General features: G+C 38.8%; 1 protein-coding gene across 4 annotated transcripts in view; it reads right to left on the bottom strand.

Moving 5' to 3' along the window:
- The window catches only part of KCNJ16 (potassium inwardly rectifying channel subfamily J member 16), a 58,843-nt gene that overhangs the window by 12,167 nt on the left and 26,391 nt on the right, over window positions 1-20,285 (bottom strand). Inside the window, exon 1 of one of the 4 annotated variants that reach the window (XM_012453815.3) lies at window positions 16,234-16,512. The exons of the other annotated variants lie outside the window; for them this stretch is intronic. The gene's annotated coding sequence lies outside the window, so the exon portion shown is untranslated. Of the gene's footprint in view, window positions 1-16,233; window positions 16,513-20,285 lie in introns of those variants that run through there. 4 annotated transcript variants of the gene reach the window in all.

Below are 20,285 nucleotides of genomic sequence, written 5' to 3' on the forward strand. Positions count from 1 at the left end.
GCCTAGGGACAGATCCTCCAAAAAGAACTTCTCAATTGTCATTGACAACCCCTCTCCTCTCCCAGTTTTCTCAACCAGAGATTAACTCAGATCCCAGAAGAGGTAACTGGAAGTTCATACCACACTCAGACAAACTTTGTCACAGACTGTCACCTCTTCTTCTGTGGACCCATTCATCTTTTCCCCAAGTCATTCATACTTCCTAAATTGTCCATATCCCCACTCTCTTCTCTCTCTTATAAAAAGGGTAAAATAAGCTTTTAAGTCTAACTGGTTTCTTGAGTATTCACTTTTCTTTCCTACAGAAGAAACTGCACTTGATAAATGCTTATATACTTTCTCCTGCTAATATATGATATAGTTTGGATATTTATCCCTGCCCAAACCTCATGTTGAATTGTAATCCCTAATGCTGAAGGTAGGGATGCTGGGGGCAGTGGGGAGGGGGTGGTCTGGATTATGCAGACAGATCTCTCATGGCTTGGTGCTGTCTTCATGACAGCGAGTGACTTCTGGCAAGGTCTGGTCATATAAAAGTGCGTGGCATCTCTCTGCCTCCCAGCAACTTCTCTCTCTCTCTTGCTGGCTTCTGCTTTCACCATGTGAAGTACTTGCTCTCTCTTCACCTTCCTCCAGGAATGTAAACTTTCTGAGGCCTCCCTAGAAGCAGATACGGGCACTATCCTAAATGTCCAGTCTGCATAACCGTGAGCCAATTAAACTTCTTTTCTTTATAAATTACCCAGTCTCAGGCATTTATAGCCATGCAAGAACAGCCTAATATAGAAAATTGGCACAGAGAGTGGGGTATTGCTACAAAGACACCTGAAAATGTGGAAGCAGCTTTGAAACTGAGTGACAGGCAGAGGTTGGAAGAGTTTGGAGTGCTCAGAAGAAGACAGAAAGATGAGGGAAAGTTTGGAATTTCATAGTGTTAAATAGTTGTGACCAAAATGCCAATAATGATATGGAAAATGAAGTCCAGGCTGACAAGGTCTCAGGTGGAAATGAGGAACTTATTGGGAACTGGAACAAAGGTCACTCATGCATATTGTGCCTTAGCAAAGAACTTGGCTGCGTTGTGCCTCTGCCCTAGGGATCTGTAGAAGTGTGAACTTCATAGTGATAATTTAGGTATCTGGTAGAAGAAATTTCTAAGCAGCAAATTGTTCAAGATTTAGCATGGCTGCTTCTAACTGCCTATGTTCAGATGCAAGAGCAAAGAAATGACTTAAATTTGGAACTTAAATTTAAAAGGGAAACAGTGTAAAATTTTGGAGAATTTGCAGCTTGGCCACATGGCAGAAGACAAAAGGCATTTTGGAGAGACAAATGCAAGCAGGCTGTGGAGCAACCACTTGCTAGAGATATTTGTCATGGCTAAATGGGAGCCAAGTGCTAATATCTAATACAATGGGGAAAAGGCCTCAAAGGAATTTTAGAACTCTTCTAGGAAGTCCCTCCCATCACAGGCCTGAAGGGTTAGGAGAAAATAATGGTTTTGTGGGCTGGGTCTAGGGCCCTGCTGCTTTGTGCAGCCTTGGGACACTGCTCCCTGCATCCAAGTCACTCCAGCTCTAGCCTTGGCTCAAAGGCTCCAAGATACAACTTGAGTTGCTGCTTCAGAGAGTGCAAGCCATAATCCTTGGTGGCTCCTGCGTGGTGTTAAACCTGCAGGTCTATGGAATGCAAGAGTTATGAGGCTTGGTAGCCTCTCACTTGATTTAAAAGGATGTATGGGAAAGCTTGGGTGCCCAGGCAGAAGCCTGTTGCAGGGGTGGAGCCTCCACAGAGAACCTCTACTAGGGAAGTGCAGAGGGGAAACATGGATTGGAGCCCTCACACACATTTCCCACTGGAGCACTGACTAGTGGAGATGTGAGAAAGGGTCACCATCCTCCAGGCATCAGAAAAGTAGATCCACCAGCAACTTGTACTTTGTGCATGGAAAAGCTACATGCATTCAACAACCTGTGAGGGCAGTCTCAGGGACTAAACCCTGAAAAGCCACAGATGTGGAGCTACCCAAGACCTTGTGAACCTACCCCTTGCACCAGTGTGCTCTGGATATGGGCCATGGAGTCAAAGGAGATTATTTTGGAGCATTAAGATTTTGTGACTGCCCTGCTATGTTTTAAACCTGTGTGGGGCCTATAGCCCCTTTATTTTGACTAATTTCTTCCTTTTGGAATGGGAATGTTTATCCAATGCCTGTTTGTACAATGTCCCTATTGTATCTTGGAAATAACTAACTTGTTTTCGATTTTACAGGCTCATAAGTGGAAGGGATTTGCCTTTTCTCAGGTAGGATTTAGACTTTTGACTTAATGTTAGAATAAGTTAAGACTTTTGGGGAATTTGGTGGAAGGAATGATTGTATTTTGCAATGGGAGAAGGAAATAAGATTTGGGGTGGGCCAGGGCACAATAATATAGTTTGGGTATTTCTTCTCCCACCCAAATCTCATGTTGAAATGTAATCCCCATTGCTGGAGGAGGGGACCTGGTGGGAGGTATTTTGATCATGGGAATGAATCTTTCATGGCTTGGTGCTGTCTTCACGATAGTGAGTTCTCGTGAGATCTGATCATTTAAAAGTGGTGGTATCTCCCCCCTCCACTCTATCTGTCACTTTCTCCTGCTTTCACCATGTAATATGCCTGCTCCCTCTTCAATTTCCACCATTTTGTAAGCTTCTTGAGGCCTCCCCAGAAGCAGATGCTGGCATTATGCTTCCTGTACAACCTGTAGAACCGTGAACCAATTTAACCTCTTTTATTTAAAAAAGGTTTAAATTACCTAGGTTTTAAATTACCAAGTCTCAGATATTTATAGCAATGCAAAAATGGACTGATAAAATCTGCCTCTTGTCAGATTATTTTATAGACTCAAATTCTGAACAATTATAAGTTGTACTCAATTACTGAACTTGAGTGTAGAGGGAAAGTCTTCTCTCTCCTGTATCACACAAACTTACAAAGTTGAGTAGCTGTATCAGAGGCCATGCTGTCCACAAAGCCTAAAATATTTACCACTTTAAATATTATCCTATTTTATTTGAGTCTTTACAGAAGAGTTTGCCATACCCTGCTCTAACACCCAAGGATGTTTCTGATTATCTTTTTTGTTGATTAGAGTGTTCTGTGAAATAAATTGCAAGCTCCATGAGGGCTATGCTTGTCTTATTTACCACCATATCCCTAACAGCTAAAGCAATATGTGGTGTGTAGACATTTACTAACTATATTTTGAAGAAATAAATGAATAAATAATTGAATAATACAAAGATGATATTTATCCTCAAGGAAATTTCACCCCTCATAAGAGAGTGCTTCTAAAACTATAAGAACATCAGCACTGACAGTTCTCGAAACACCAACTCTCAACTTTTTCCATTTACCTACTCTTCCCTGTTGCAGATACCAGTTTATAAATGGAAAACACAAAAGTTATACTATTTGATTTTATTTATCAGCTTCCTCAGAACTGTTGGTAGATTTCAGCATGAAATTTTATATTATTATTATTATTTTTTCTTTTTTTGAGACGGAGTTTTGCTCTTGTTACCCAGGCTGGAGTGCAATGGTGCAATCTTGGCTCACCGCAACCTCCACCTCCTGGGTTCAAGCAATTCTCCTGCCTTAGCCTCCTGAGTAGCTGGGACTACAGGCATGTGCCACCATGCCCAGCTAATTTTTGTATTTTTAGTAGAGATGGGGTTTCACCATGTTGACCAGGATGGTCTCGATCTCTTGACCTCGTGATCCACCTTCCTCGGCGTCCCAAAGTGCTGGGATTATAGGCGTGAGCCACCACACCCGGACCTATATTATTATTATTTTTTTCAACTTTTACTTTAGATTCAGTGGTACATGTGGAGGTTTGTTATTCAGGCATATTGCGTGATGTTGAGGTTTGGGATATGAATAATCCTTTCATCTAGGTACCGAGTATAGTGCCCAACAGTTAGGTTTTCAAAACTTGAACCCCTCCCCGCTCCCATCTAGAAGTCCTCTGTGTCTGTTTTGCCATGTTTGTGTTCATGAGTATCCAATGTTTAGCTCCCACTTAAGTGAGAACATGCAGTATTTGGTTTTCTGTTTCTGTGTTAATTCACTTAAGATAATGGCCTCCATCTGCATAAATGTTGCTGCAAAAGACATGATTTTGTTCTTTTTTATGGCTGTGTAGTATTCCATAGTGTATCTTTACCACATATTCTTTATCCAGTCCACCAGTGATGGGCACCTAGGTTGATTCTATGTCTTTGCTATTGTGAATGGTGCCTTTATCAACACATGGGTGCAGGTAACTTTTGGTGAATGATTTGTTTTCTTTTGAATATAGACCCAGTAATAGAATTGCTGGGTTGAATAGTAGTTCTGTTTTAAGTTATTTGAGAAATCTCCAAACTGCTTTCCATAGTGCCTGAACTAAGTTACATTCCCACCAACAGTGTTTAAACATTCCCTTTTCTCTGCAGCCTCAGCAACAGCTGTTGTTTTAAAATGTATTAATAATGGCTATTTTGACTGGTGTGAGATGGTATCTCATTTGTGGTTTAGATTTGCATTTCTCTGATGCTTAGTGATAGCTAGCATTTTTTCATGTTTTGTTGACTGCTTGTATGTCTTCTTTTGAAAAGTGTCTGTTCATGTAAAAGTGTTTAAATTTGTTAAGTCTATAATTGAATTACTAGAAAAGTGACTCCTTCACTATTAATGTGTGTTATATTGTCACTTTAAAGATATATTCAAATGTATACATTCAATTTGAACTATTTCTGGAGGTAAGCTAGCTATGTGTGACAGTAGTCTGTGAATCTGGTACACACTTCAATGCAGCAATTTCATTCTTAGCAATTTTTTCTGAAGATTTATTATAGATGAATACAAAGACATGGCTACATTGGAGGACTATTTGTAGTGACAGAATCTGGATGTGAATTAGCTATTTTATAAATGAGAGGTTGGTTTCATAGGTAATGGTATAATCATGTGATTACTCTATAGCCATTTAAAATAATGGAATAGAAGAATGATAGGAAAAAATGTGGGCTTTTTAAATGAAAATAAAAACAGGGCTATAAAAATCTTGTACAATATATTTTTAAGTTTAAATAGATTTAAAAATGGAGAAAAAACAGAATGATATACAAAAAATGCTAATTTTTAAGTGATTATTTTTCTTTTTTCTTCTATTTGCATATTTATATTTTCTAAAATTTAACAGTAAACATGCATGAGTTTTACAGAAAGAAAAACAGGTATTTTCAGTTAATACTTTGAAGAATATTAATTCTGAGGCTTTGTAAAGGGGAAACAAATCAATAGCAATCTAAAAGCATTTATTAGGCTTTTTAAAAGGCAACTATAAATAGCCCAGAGAGGCAGACAGCCGTACAGACATTTAAAGTCAGACGTTGATGCTGTAATTTTTGCTGGAACAATTTACAGACACAAATATAGTGACATTTAATTTATCTAAGTAAAACCAGATCTCATTTAAAACAAGGAGGTGGGGGAAAGAGGGAGTCAGATCACATTTGGCCACTGGAGACCAATTAGAGAAATCATGAAAACAGTGGGTAGCAAATTAGGGATAAAGCAGAGTTAGCATTAAATGGGCATCAAATGCATTTCCCCTTTCTGGTGCCTCCTTTTGTCTCTTTCCCATTCCAAACCATATTAAACTGTCAATACCGTTATTTCTTGGCTTATATAACAAGGTCTGTTTTAAAAATCTTTCTTTTATCTTAATTTTTCAAAAACTTTGGAAATAAAATGTTAAAAATTGTGCTATTTTGTCATTTTCCTACTTTAAGTTCTCTATTGCTAGATGTACAAAACTCAAGTAAATGGCCCTTTAAGTGAATGAGTCCTGAGGATGGCAATTACATATTCACTGATACAGGTTTGCCTAAATAACTGGCCCTGGCTAGATATTCATAACCTCAAGCTACATATTCATAACCTCCAACACCTCCTGTAGATATCCCTACAAGCAGTATAGTATAGTAGTGTTTTTAAAAGTGTAGCCAACTATTTGCTTTCAAATTTTAGGAGCATCTCACACTTATAGATCCTCGAGTTTCAACCCAACCCTTATTTGGTTGGTCCTCAATAGATTCTTATGCATTTTCAAGATTGAGACCTTCAGTTTCAAAGATTGAGGCCTAGATTCTGATACACCAAAATTTGAGTTTAAATACCTGCTTGCTTGCTAGTAAGACTGTGCACTTTTGCACCAACTAATCAACCTCTTTGAGCCTCTGTTTGCCCACCTGAAAATGCAGATCAGTGGATTGCTATAACGATAAAAAGAAGCTGTGCTTCCAAACTTCCTTTTATACTAGGTGGTATTTTTTAGTTTTTAATCACAGTGTATGTAGCTATGACTACAATCTTAGCCAAATCAAATAACAAATGAAAAGTGGAATTATCTGATGGAGATTAATATCATCATTCAAGTGTAAATCCAAATGGGGAGAGAGAGAGTTAACTGTCATTTCCCCCCACCATTAATTATTAGATTGGCTATTTCCCAGACTTGTTTAAGAATTCTGTTTTAGTATCTAATTGCCTTGACCTTCATTACCTTCAGGGAGACATGACAGAACTGCCCAGAAGAACTACAAGTGTTGCTAAGAATAGAAGTCATTCTGTACTAGTTATCCGCTTTGTGTTTTTCAACAGAATGACAACACTTTTCATGGTGTTTCTAAATGCCACGTTACCTATGACTAAGCTTTAATAGCTCCCATATAGTTTTGCATGGGAGTTGCTTTGGTTGAACCTATCTGTTCATTTCAGAACAAATGTAATTTATGGAAAGCATATATGCCATGACTTTTGACCTTCTCAAAATTTGGTATTTATGGCATGCCAATAGAAATCCAACTCCTATCTCTCTGTTGCTATTTTCCCATTTGTGAGAACTGCCTTCAAACTGTCCTCTTTGGCAATTTACAGAGAGTCTATTTATTAGTCTATTCAATCTGCTGGGAATCATTGAACTCACAGATGTGATTTACTCGTAGACCAGAAACTCCCTGGATAGTGTCTACAACTTCTTTGACCTTTAAGTGATTGAGTTTCTGTTTTAAGCTGTTGAAATGAAAACTCAGGACATCTTTATTGGAGAGGAAAATAAAGTAAGTGTTATTGGCTGATGGCTCCGTTCCCATTTTCCTTGTGGATATAGATAAATTAAGAAAGCCTTAAAATACAAGACAAAAGATCTTCCTAGGAAGATCCAAATAGATAGCTTCTTGAGACAATACTGTAAGCTATATGTTGCTTGTCACATGAGATTAACTTTCTATTAGTGTGTGCCTTCTCAAGGGTTCTTAGCAGAGAAGCATTGCCACTTACTACAGAAAATAGAAGATTTAGAGAGCTCACAGAGTCAGCGTATTTGATAGAATCTTGAATTTCCATTTTTTTATACTTTCTCTTCCAATCATACTTTTTATTTCCATGATAGTGCCATAGAAGAAGAATGAATCATCCTGTCCTGATTTGGAAGGTTTGAATTTCATTATCTATGAATGCCTATACAAACAGCAACAACCCAAGTTAGTAATATTTTCCTTAAAAAGAGAAGTTATGCTTTTCCCAGCTTTTCTCAGGCTGGAATATTCATGTTGATGGCCAACAAAGAATTGAGTTTGAGGAAGATGGGAGCACTTTTCTCTTAAACCACGACGGTAAAGTGTTTAAATCTTCAGTGGAAGAGTTTCTATACCGTTTAGCCAAATACAACAGTGACAGTAATAGGAAAAAATTATGGACATATCTTTGTGTATTTTTTAATTCAATCAACATTCAACTAGATCTGAGGTACTGTGAAGACTATGATTAAGAATTATGAGGAATATTACTTCCTTTGAGAAGTTCAGTCTTGCCAAGCAAACCACAGCAATGTTGTCAACACAGCTCTTTAAGAATAGGACTTCTGGCCCGGCGCTGTGGCTCACGCCTATAATCCCAGCACTTTGGGAGGCCGAGGCGGGTGGATCACAAGGTCAAGAGATCGAGACCATACTGGTCAACAAGGTGAAACCCCATCTCTAGTAAAAATACAAAAATTAGCTGGGCATGGTGGTGCGTGCCTGTAGTCCCAGCTACTCAGGAGGCTGAGGCAGGAGAATTGCTTGAACCCAGGAGGCAGAGGTTGCAGTGAGCCGAGATCGTGCCATTGCACTCCAGTCTGGGTAACAACAGCGAAACTCCATCTCAGAAAAAAAGAATATGGACTTCTATGGTGGAATAATATCAAAGTGAGAAAGACGATGCTAGATTCAAAAGAAAGGTGACTAGGGTTAAGACTTTTCCCAGCATTTCAGGAACAAAATTGCTTTACTAGCATTCTGCTCATGTGATTAATTCTTGATTTCCTAGGCAAATGAAGTTGGTGCCATAGATAAGCCATAAAAGGAAAGTAGTGAAAAATCAATTTGCATTTGACTTGGAATATATTATATGTTTTGAGAAGAGTGCCCCATTAAAACTGGTTTTTTGCTCCTTTGATATCAAGCTATCAGATGGGAAAGATGTAACCAAGGAAAACATTCTGGGTTCTTGAACAAAAGGAAGTTTAGGAATTTTAATTTTAATTCCTTGGGCTAATGCATCCAGTGGATAATCTGCCTATGAAAATTGGAGTGGTGCTTGGCTTGAACAGAGAGGTTTCCTATATCCAGACCAAAATTATTTCTTAGCCAAGAATGTATATAGTATAGCTACATGGAGACATATTACTAATATGTATTAAAAATTCAATAATTTTAGATACTGATTTTATTAAAAAGATTATTTATAACAGTCTTAACTGGAGACCACATGGCCCCATTTTATTTGAGGTTGAATAGAGAAGGAGACACAGATGAGATGAATATTTCCTCTGGTAATAAAATTACCTTTTGCTTCAACTTAATCAAAATGCCATTTTATACCCATAAATGATAGATAATATTTGTGAAAAAGTCATTCAACTGATAGGTTTGGGAGTACCGCAGAACTTTGAAACACAACTGGAAGGATTATACTATAAACTATGTTTTTTTATTCATAGATTTCAAGATGAGAGAAAGAAATACTGGCCCTCAGCACTTTAGCTGAGAATTATAAACATCATTGGCATTTGAACTCCCAAATCTCATGTAATTTTCCCCTAGAAACATAGACTGGATGCCCTCATTAAAAAAAAAAAAGAAAGAAAGAAACCAGTCCTCAAAGACAGATCATCAACAACCTGTGAATGTGCCCATGCCAGCTCCCTTACCAAGAAACATTTACGAGAGAAGACATAAAAGGCTGAAGGAATATTTGTCCTGTTAGTTATTCATATTCAGCTAAATGTCACTAAAACCTTGTGAAAATCAAAAGAAGTGCAAGGCCCTGCCCATCAACCCCTAGCCTTCCAGGACTTGTTCTTGGTTCTTGGGTTCTTGGTCCCAGGGGCAAGTGGAAATGGCAACACACCATCTGCTCTGTGCCATCAAGCAAAGCAGGTCTCTACTTCCTCTCCCGAGCAGGACCACCCTGATTTCTATTCTTCTCCTTTGAATCAAAGAATGTTCTTTGTATGAAAGCAACACACTGGGATTGTTGACTGTATTAGTTTTCACACTGCTGATAAGGACATATCTGAGATAGGGTAATTTATTTAAAAAAAAAGAAAGAAAAACAAGAAGAAGAAGTTCCACATGGCTGTGGAGGACTCAAAATCACGGTGGAAGGTGAAAGCAGTAAGACAGCCAAGCAAAAGGGGTTTCCCCTGAAAAAACCATCAGATCTGTGAGACTTATTCACTACCAGGAGAACAGTATAGAGAAACTGCCCCATGATGTAATTATCTCCCATCAGGTCTCTCCCACACACATGGGAATTATGGGAGCTACAACTGAAGATGAGATTTGGGTGGGGACACAGCCAAATCATATCAGTGACCTTGCCTATCTGTGGGCATGTGTATTCTGCTCCTTTCCCCAAAGAGATTTTACTACCAGTTTAATAGAAGAGCACCAATCAAAGTCTCATCTATCCAAGCAGTAATGGCCAGGAAGTCCAATAGTACAACCAAGTATTCAGTGTGGTACAACTCTGAAGGTCCAGCCTGCAGATAATCTATGATGCTAATCAAGGTTTTTCCATGTGCTCCCACCTTCTGCTTTTAGTGACACCTTCCCCTCAGCCTGGCTCCATCTCCTCTTCTTGGGGCTCAGTGCTATATCACTCTCCCATAATCCTAATAGCCATCTAGAAAAGCAGGTTGTACTATATCTTTTGTGTTTTACAAATTAATAAGCTAAGTCTTAGAGAAATGAAGTAGTTAACTAAATTAAGTTGGAAGGCAAAAACAACTAGCATTGCAACCCAGGTCTCTATAACTAGTGTGAGTGGCGCATAATGGTTAATGTCATCCTCATGCCCTCAGATGTGCATATCTTTTGTATATACAGTTTGAACCATGTTTTCTAGGATTAAGGAGATTATATGCTATTCCCTGCAACTCCAGACACCACGGTTGTAGTGAACTGTTTCAGCATCTGAGGCAATTTCAAAATTTTCCTGAGGTACATCTACCCACTCTCCTTATATCAGCCCTTGATATACACACTGGGGACGCAACTACCAGTAGCAAGTGACTGTAGCAGACCTCCACCAGGTCAAACCATTAAGAATCTAAAACATCAGCAAGGAAAGAGGTCAAAGGAAGCTCAGATCTTGGGGCAATGGGGCAGGGTGGTGCTCTCAGTGAGAGCTAATTGAGTGATGCCTTTTCATGCAGAAGAATGTTTCCAGTTGTGGGATTATGTGGCCAGTGGGTAGACTGGAGGGAAAGCTTGTTGTCTTCAGACACCCTTTGGAATGAAGCCAAAGTATTTTAACACAAACGGAAAAACAATCCAGTGTGGGTGATGTCACAGGGCATCCTGAGGAAAGCAGCAAGCATAAAGCTTCCTACTGCATGGATCCAAAGTACACAGAATTATCCTGGCATTAATTCCTTCTGCAGCCAGAAGCTGGACTCTTATGGAAGAACTAACTCTCATCACAAAGACTCGATGCTAGAAATGTGTAGTGTGTGTGTGTGTGTGTGTGTGTGTGTGTGAAGTGTGTAGATTTGTAAGTCTGGTTCCTGATCTGAGAGTTAGAGATCTGTATTCCATTCTTCTTCTCACAGAGTCTAGGTTGTCTATGAAATCACTGTGAAGAACCAAAGGCTGTTTGCACTGGGTAGACAGAAAATCATCCTGTCCGTCTTAGGGACACTCTCACACTGTGATCAGAAATCTGCCTTCTAATATAATTATGGTGATTATTAGATACGGGAAGGATGGGGGTAGAGAAGAGAGACCCAAAACAAAAAGCACTTCATGTCACTGGCAACCCCGCATTAATGAAATAAAGACACATTCACACCATAACAGGTGACGATGGAGAATCTGTTTATCATGTCAAATTAGAGATCAAAGAATTCCTGAGACTGGGAAGGGGAAAAGCACATTTCCATCTTCATGTCCAGAGAAACTTTGCAAGATTAAAGTATGTATAATTATCACAGTCGAGAACTGTTTAAGCAGAAGCAGTGCCTTCCCCTTTGAAGAGGGTATATCTCCGAACATTGTAGGTGCAGACAGCCAGGTTTCTGGGTCTTTCAGCCTTGGGAGATCCTTGCTGATGGAATACAGCTCTCACAGCTCCATGCTAGCAGATGATGGGGATGGGGAGCTGAAGAGGATAATCCCAGTGGCTGGGAGCAATTATTTAGGGAAAAGATAGTGAATCTTCAACTAAGTAGTATTAGATCCAACACATGTGGATTAAAAGGCAATGTAATGGCCAGACTTCTAAGGTCGAAAGCCAAGAGTTTAGGATTGCCCACTGGAGTGTGGCATTTTCTGTTCTTGGGACAGATCCAGCTATCATTGTGAAAGGACGGAAATTCAGTTGAGCTGCTGGAATAGGGAGTAAAGAGTGGCAGAGCTTTAGTTAATGAGCTTAACAGACACCCAGTGAAAGAACAGGGGAAGAGAAAGAGGGGGAAACCCAGTGTTGGGGAAGTTAGGAAAAGGGATAATAGGCAGTATGTAGATATTTTGGTAGGTAAGAAGTCTATATCAAATAGGTATGGCAAAAAAAGAAACTGGGCTCAAGATATGGAGCTGGGGTTTAGGACTTCCAAACAGAGAGATGATAATCAGATAAGAATTCTCAGCCAGAGAGAAACACTTCTTAAGTGCCAGACATTTTATGTTCATGAAATGTGTTTAATTCTCCGAGTTGTCCTTAGAACAAGGGATCAATATTATCCCCATTTTAGATATTTATTCAGGGTCACAGGATAATAAATGTTGGGTGGGAAAAACATGAGAAATTTATCTCATTTTGTTGATAAAGTTTTAAGCCTTAATAATAAAAAGAATAGTTGGACATGGAGTCAGAGTGATGGTGGCTATTTGGACCTGAACTCAGGAAAAAGTAGCCCAGTCATTAGGACTGGAGGACAGGTTCAGAGCAGAACTCACTGCAATAAATGCTTGCTGAGTCCCCTGAGATGAGTTTTAGAGCCACTCTTAGGTGTTCAAGGAATGACCCATCCCAGAATCTAGAGCAGAGGGGACTACATGTGGAATCAAATGACCTCAGCTCTAGGGACTGGAGAAATTCACAAGCAGGGAAATTTAGGCGACTGATTATACTAAACAGTCATCAATATCAAGCTCAGAGAGCTAGCAAAAATGGGCAAAGGGAAAGGGAGGGAGGAAGGTGAATGGGGTTAAAAATATATCTTTCCCAGAAAATCAAGGCAAAGATTCAACAAAAATAGTTTTCTAGCCACACAGAATTCCCAGTGGAAGTAGTAAATGCTGGTTTATTGGGAGATGTTTCACATCTGAAATGTAATGTTTGATTCCTGCTATCTCTTTTGTTAATAGAAATCACCATAATGGTGAAGGAGTACAACAAGACCCTCCCTCAAAAGTGACAATGGTAAAAGAAGCCACTGGGACACAGCCACTTTAAAGCAGATATTTTGATGTGGCCATTTATAAAGATCAAAATGCAAAATGACTGATTTTTCCTTATAAAACTATGTACACACAAAAGAATGTCCCTAGCCCTAACTTTCATCTTGACCCTCGTTACCCCTTATGTCAGCCCATCCCTACATATCTTCCCTGACCTCAACTGCGTGACTGATCTGCAGAGATTGGGCTCACCAGATGGGCAAGGCCCAGGGTGGAATGTGGATGTCTGAAATCAGGAAAAAGAAAAAACAGAGAAGAAACTATTTAAGATTACATATACCCACATATTCAAAACTGTTATTGAACTACAACTATATCCCCTGTACTGTGATCTAGATGTGCTGAGATAATCAAAACAGGACCCTGGCTCTAATTAATTCACACCCTTGAATGCAGTAACGAATACTCTCTGTTCATGCAGTAGAGACAGGGGCTTTGCTCTATGGTGCTACAAAGGACGGGGCTAGAATCTGTTTATGGATTTCACAGGGATGTAGATTTATTGTCTGTATCATGAAGAATGTTTTTATTGTTAGTATCTTACAATAGAAATGATCTATTGAGGATTGAAGTATTTACTCTGAACTTGGATAATCAACTTGAATTTATGGAAGAGCTTCTTGAATTTGCTAGGAGGCTGAACTAGAAAACTCGGAAGTTCTCTTTTAACATTAATATCTAAAGGTTTTATGTTATGCTATTTTCTGGTAAACAGCACTCCAATTTTATGAGATGAACAGTGGTGAAAGTCTTTCCAAGAGGATTGGAAATAAACAGTGTCAGACTTCATCTTCTCAATAAAGTCAAAATACTTGAGTCTTTTAATTAAAAAATAATAATAATTTGAGCCATATGTGTCATGCCAATAGGGCAGATCATCCTGATCCATGTTTTGATATTATCTGTGCCTTTGCTCATTGCATTGACTTCTTAATTTTAGCTGATCTGTTTTCATTTTCATTTTGTAATTCTGCATATGGCTCAAAGATAACAAAACACTCAGACTGGATCAAGAATTTTCTGAGCAACAATTAAAAAAAATATACAACTCGACAGAATGGCTACAAGGAAAGTCTCCAAGGTTAGATGTTTCTATCTCTTATTCTTGTGTTTCAGGGTGCCCCTGAATCTCACTGTGATGTTGGGTGTGTTGCATCTTGAAGGTGACCCAAACTCAGGTTTTGGTGATATGGCTGCCATTAGGGTCTTATCAGGTTCTTATCATGACTTGTGATTCTAGATGTATTACTAAGTGATACAAACAAAATAGTGCCTTTGCTTTCATCACTTAGATTTGATTTTTAGACAGTCTAATTTCTATTTGAATCTCATCTCCAACATTTACCTACGTGAACTCAGAGAAGTTACTTTACAAGAATCAAATCAGATAGAATTGTAAAATACTAGGTATCTCATAAACGTCAGTAGTTTTTGCCTGAAGCTTAAGCTATCAAATAAAATAGGAACTTCAACCTTGGCTGACTTGAGGCAGCTCCTGTGACAATGGTAGAAGAAGCCAATAGGATAAAGCCACTTTAAAGCAGATGTTCTAATGTGGCCTCTTATAAAGATTAAAATGAAAAATGACTGGTTTGTCTTTATTAAACTATGCACACACAAAACAATGTCTCTGGCCCTAACTTTCTTCTTGACCCCCATGACTCCTTATGCCAGCCCATCCCAACATACCATCCCTCACCTCAGCTGCATGGCTGACCTGCAGAGATTGGGCTTACCAGACAGGCAAGGTCCAGAGTGGAATTCGGATGTCTGAAAACTGAAGATTAAATATTGCAGGTCAGAAAACCATGGCAGAAGCAGGTCAGGGCTGGTATGAATTGTCAGAAGCACCATTGACATTACAACTGTATTCCACCTTCCTCATTACAAAATTGCGATTGGCTTGTATTTTCTTAACTTGAAAGCAAAACATGTATTCTTTGGAGTTGAGCCACTGGTATATTACTGGGAGCTTAGGCTATTAACCCACTATCACTCTCTCTATCAGTTTCCCTCCTTTCTAAAATGGAGCTAACAATAATTGTCTCCATTTACTTTGCACTCCTTGTGTGCCAGGTACCATATCAAGTGAAGTTAAATAATAGCCTAAGATATAGATACTATTAAAGGCTTTAGAAAAGGAGGCAGAGAGAAGCTTAGCAATTCGGGGGAAGGTCATGCTGCTAACATGTAGCCAATTTGGTCTCTACCTTGCAGACTGTAGACTGTCAGAACCTCTAAGGATATTACCCCCACTTTATCTGAATTCTCAGGATTATTTCAAGATTCATGGGAAAATTTTTAAGAGGCAGGGGAGGTACTTTTAAAAGAAAAGCTTAAAGCATTTCATAAATAAGTTGTTTATGGCTAAAACCGTGGCCATGCATCGATACTGTCTTAGAATTGTCACAAAGACTAGCTGCCTTCCTTCAACTTGTACCACTTCTACTAGTGAAATGGAAACCTGAAGGCATGGAACATAGGAGGTGTTATTTACTCCATAGCAACAGTCCAGATTACAAATTGAAAGAAAGCAACGAGTAGAAGAAAACATTAAAAGTTCAAAAGCCCAGTGTTTTTATACTTAGTTAGATTTCAGTGCTTGAGGTGCTTATTATTTATTGAAGCTACCTTTTAGCACTTCTTTTTCTAAAGAGTGTTTACAGCAATTCTGTCTATATTTTTAGTTGTGAAGATGTGATTAATTCCAAATTGATGACAACGTATGTTATTACACAGTTTCAAATTCCTGATGCTACTTTGCTGTCACTTTGCAACAGTGGAAAAGTGACAAAGACATACAAAAAAGACAGTTTTATGAATGACTATTTTCCACAGGAAATGAAAGATTCACCTCTTCCACGTTGTTCCACGTCAGTAAGTTATGTCAGCTGGCTAAGTCATCATCCTTTTAGTCTCTCTCTGTCTCTGAATGTTACTTCCCTTAATGGATCTGCAAATGGCACTGACATTTTTAATAAGTTTGGCTCAGCATTCCCCAGAGATTGTATGAGAGAAAGAAAACTTATTCTCAGCTATAGACCATGATGCTTCCATAAAGCATGACTACTGAGCCAAAAAAAGCATCATAAAGGTGCTGATTAGCAGGGATACATGCAAAAAGAATGAGCTTAAGAGAGCAGACAAGCAATTAGTTCAGGTTCGGAACACTTTTAATCCACTACACGATCTTACCTTAGTGAAAGACGATGAAGCTCAGATCTAAACCCCATGCCCTTTTCATCTTGTAAGAGCACTGTAGCTGGGCACTTCAGGGCTCTTTCCTCTTTGCCTTTTTAGTACTTTTCTGAAGCTGTCAGCACCTACCGCCATGGAGATGGGAAGCCCCACAGGAGAATCTCTCTCTTCTTTGCCTTTCCGGATACATTCACCACAGACAAAGGCCACTGAGTTCTCAGCTTTGCTCTAGTGAATTGACACTTTCTTTAACTGGTTCCCATGCCTACGCATAGTAGATAGTCTTGCCAATGGTGGCGATGGAAAACAAGCATCCAGAAGAAATAGCCTTCTTCCATGCCCGTTTACATCTTTGTTTCTGATTAAACCTCTATAAACTTATACAATAATAAAAATCTTTCCACATCACAAAAGTGGCCACACATTACCCTTACATTTCTTTTTATCCTGAAAGGCTGGATTGTCTCTTACTGATACCTCCAGGTTTTTTACAACATCTTCCAACTGTGTTCTTAACTGAAGGTGCTCTGTTATTGTCACAGCAAAGATCTTTCTGTGTAAATGCACACTTTGCCTGACTATGTAACCCTATACCTAGGGCAAACGGCATCTTGCCCAACATCATTTCATTTGGGTTTCAAGGAAGTGTGTGCCCCCCCAAAAGACTGTCAACAACCTCAGTAGTGATTCTAAGGACAAAGTTTAGATTGTCTTTCAACATGCTAGTTTTGCTTTGCAGTTTGTTCATTTGCCTCCTTTAAATTTCAAATAAGAGAGGGAGCAAGTTTCTTGTTAAGAAGCATTACCGGCCAGACACAGTGGCTCATGCCTGTAATCTCAGCACTTTGGGAGGCTGAGGCAGGAGGATTGTTTCAGCTCAGAAGTTGAAGACCAACCTGGGCAACATAGTGAAACCTCATCTCTACTAAAAATAACAGATAAATTCACTGGGCATGGTAGCTTGTGCCTGTAGTCCCAGCTATCTGGGAGGCTGAGGTAGGAGGATCACATGACCCCAGGAGATCCAGACTGCAAGTTTGCTATGAGACCCCACTGAACTCCAGCCTGGGTGATAGAGTAAGGCTCTGTCTCAAAAAAATAAATTAATAAATAAAATAAAATAAAAATGAACCATTACTCAATAAATAGCACAGTAAATGTTGGTGCTATTTACTCATATAATGGAACTGAGAGGAAAAGAGTTTTGGAGTTGGGGAGTCAACAATTGGTGTTTTAGTATGGAAAATTTGATATGCTTTCTGACAACAAAATGAACATGTCAAGGAGGCTGTCTGGAGCTCATGGAAGAATTTCAGAATGGGAATATAAGACTGGAAATTATCAATGTACATATAGTATTTGCAACCACGAACATGGATGAGATTATACAAGAGTCAGAGTAGTTAGAAAGGGGAAGGATTCCAATGACTAAGGCCTGGGACAGCCTAATTTAAAATTGGGAAAACGAGGAGGCTTTAACTAAGAAGACCAAGAAGGAGAATTGCTTGAAGTAAGAGGAAAAATTGTGACATGTATTATGAAGTAAAGAAAATGTTACAAGTAAAAGGCAGTGTGGTCGGGTATGGTGGCTCACCCCTGTAATCCCAGCGCTTTGGGAGGCTGAGGCAGGAGGATGCTTGAGCCCAGGAGTTCTAGACCAGCCTGGGCAAAATAGTGAGATGCTGTCCTGACAAAATAAAAGATATATATATATTTTTCATATATATTTTTATATGTGTATATATATTCATATGTGTATATATAATACATATGAATATATTATATATGTTTATATATCTATATGTGTATATATAATATATATTTCATAAATATATTTTTATATTTAATATTTAATAGTATGTATATTTTATATAATATATATTTTGTATGTATTATATATATATTAGCTGGATGGTGATGCACCCCTGTAGTCCCAGCTACTTGGGTGGCTGAGGCAGGAGAACTGCTTTAGCCTAGGAAGTCAAGGCTGCAGTGAGCCCTGACCATGCCACTGCCCACCAACCAGAGCGGCAGAGTGAGACCCTGTATCAAAAAGAAAAAGAAGAAGAAGAAGAAGAAGAAGAGGAGGAGGAAAAGGAAGAGAAGAAGAGAAGAAGAACAACAAGAAGAGGAAGAAGAAGAAGAAAAAGGCAGTGATCATTGGTGTTACATACTAACAATATGTCAAGATAAGGCCAAGAATTGACCATTGGATTTAGCAGTGCGATGTCACTGGTGACCTTGATGAAAGATGTCACAGCAGAGTTTTGGAGAAAAATGCCCGATTTGACTACAGAGAAGTGAAAACAGGGTGACGGGACGTGGAGAAAGCATGCAGGAAGCCTACAGAGAGTTCTGCTGTCAAATGAAGTAGACAAATGTGATGGATGGGAAGGGATGTGGAGGTCCAAGTGGGGTGAAATTTTCAGAGAAAGAGTTATTTGTTTTGTTTTAATTTTTCACATAAGATTTTGCCAACTGATTTTTTTTAATTAAGCAAATGTCCTGCAATTACTCCTGTGTGTCATTGGTATTAAAAATAACTACTTTTGGCGAACATGAAGAAGTTGTCCTGTTTGATCTTGTAATTTCATTGTAAAATCGTGGGGAGAGAATGGAATACTATTTTGTTTTTTGTTTGTTTGTTTGATTGATTTGGAGACAGAGTTTCGCTCTGTTGCCCAGGCTGGAGTGCAGTGGTGCGATCTCAGCTCACTGCAACCTCTGCCACTCAGGCTCAAGCAATTCTCCTTCCTCAGTCTCCCAAGTAGCTGGGACTACAGGTGCACACCGCCACACCCAGTTGTTTTTTTTTTTTTTGTATTTTAGTAGGGATGGAGTTTCACCATGTTGCCCTGGCTGGTCTTGAACTTCTGAGCTCAGCCAATCCACCCACCTCAGCCTCCCAAAGTGCTGGGATTACAGGCGTGAGTCACCGCACCTGACCTGGAATACTATTTTGAATCAACCACTGGGTCCTATGTGCATGTGATGTTATTAACCACTGGTTTCAACTAATCAGGTGAAAATAAATAATTCAATCAAATATTTTCCATCTTTCCTCTCTTATTTTTTCCACATCATGTAAAATACTCTGCCTAATTTATTCTTAAATAAAACATTGTTTTTATAATCATATAAAACAACATAAACTATAGAAAATATAAATTCTGTGATAACACTTTTCAGTAAACATTAACTAAAATGTCCTAAAATCTACAATTTAATTGTAATGTAATTCTAAACTACTTGTTCACTAACAACATTGCTTGATGTACAGTGAATGCTTAACACTTAATTCTTTTAAAAAGATGGATGAGTGACTGAATAACATAGCACTAAGGAAATCTACATTTATTGGTGGCAGGCGCCTGTAATCCCAACTACTCAGAAAGCTGAGGCAGGAGAATTGTTTGAACCCAGGAGGCTAAGGTTGCAAATGGCGACACTGCACTCCAGTCTGGGCGACAGAGCAAGACTCCGCTTCAGGAAGAAAAAAGAAAAAGAAAGCTGCAATTATAACCATTTACTTTAAGAATGATATTAGCATTAAAACTATGTTATAAGTCTGAGTCTTTTACAAGCCAAAAGAAAAAATGAACACCAGACAGATAAATCTAGTCTACTTAACCTAGCAGATTGATGTATTAATGATAGCTAGAGATAGATAGATATAATTTTTATATACATATGATTTTTATATAGCTTTTGTAGTACTACGGATAAAATACCTAAATTGTTCTCAACAGAATATTTTAAATGCACAGAATATCCTAGACCTGTGTTTCTCAGCCTCAATATTTACGGCCAGAAATTTCTCTGTTATGAAAAGATGACCTGTGCTTATGGTACTTAGTTTAACAGCATCCCTAAACTCTTCCCACTAGATGCCAGTATGACCCCAAACCCAGTAGTGACATCCAAAAATATGATTAGACATTGCCAGATGTCCCTTGGTGAGCAAAATCACCCCAAGTTGAAAATCGCTGTCCTAGACTCAAAAAACCAAGTAGACCAGTTTTATTCTTAGTTAGTAGAATATATAATAG

Source organism: Aotus nancymaae, unplaced genomic scaffold (assembly GCF_030222135.1).
Source record: "Aotus nancymaae isolate 86718 unplaced genomic scaffold, 86718_ANA_hifiasm-v0.15.2.pri h1tg000089l, whole genome shotgun sequence".
Taxonomy (NCBI): domain Eukaryota; kingdom Metazoa; phylum Chordata; class Mammalia; order Primates; family Aotidae; genus Aotus; species Aotus nancymaae.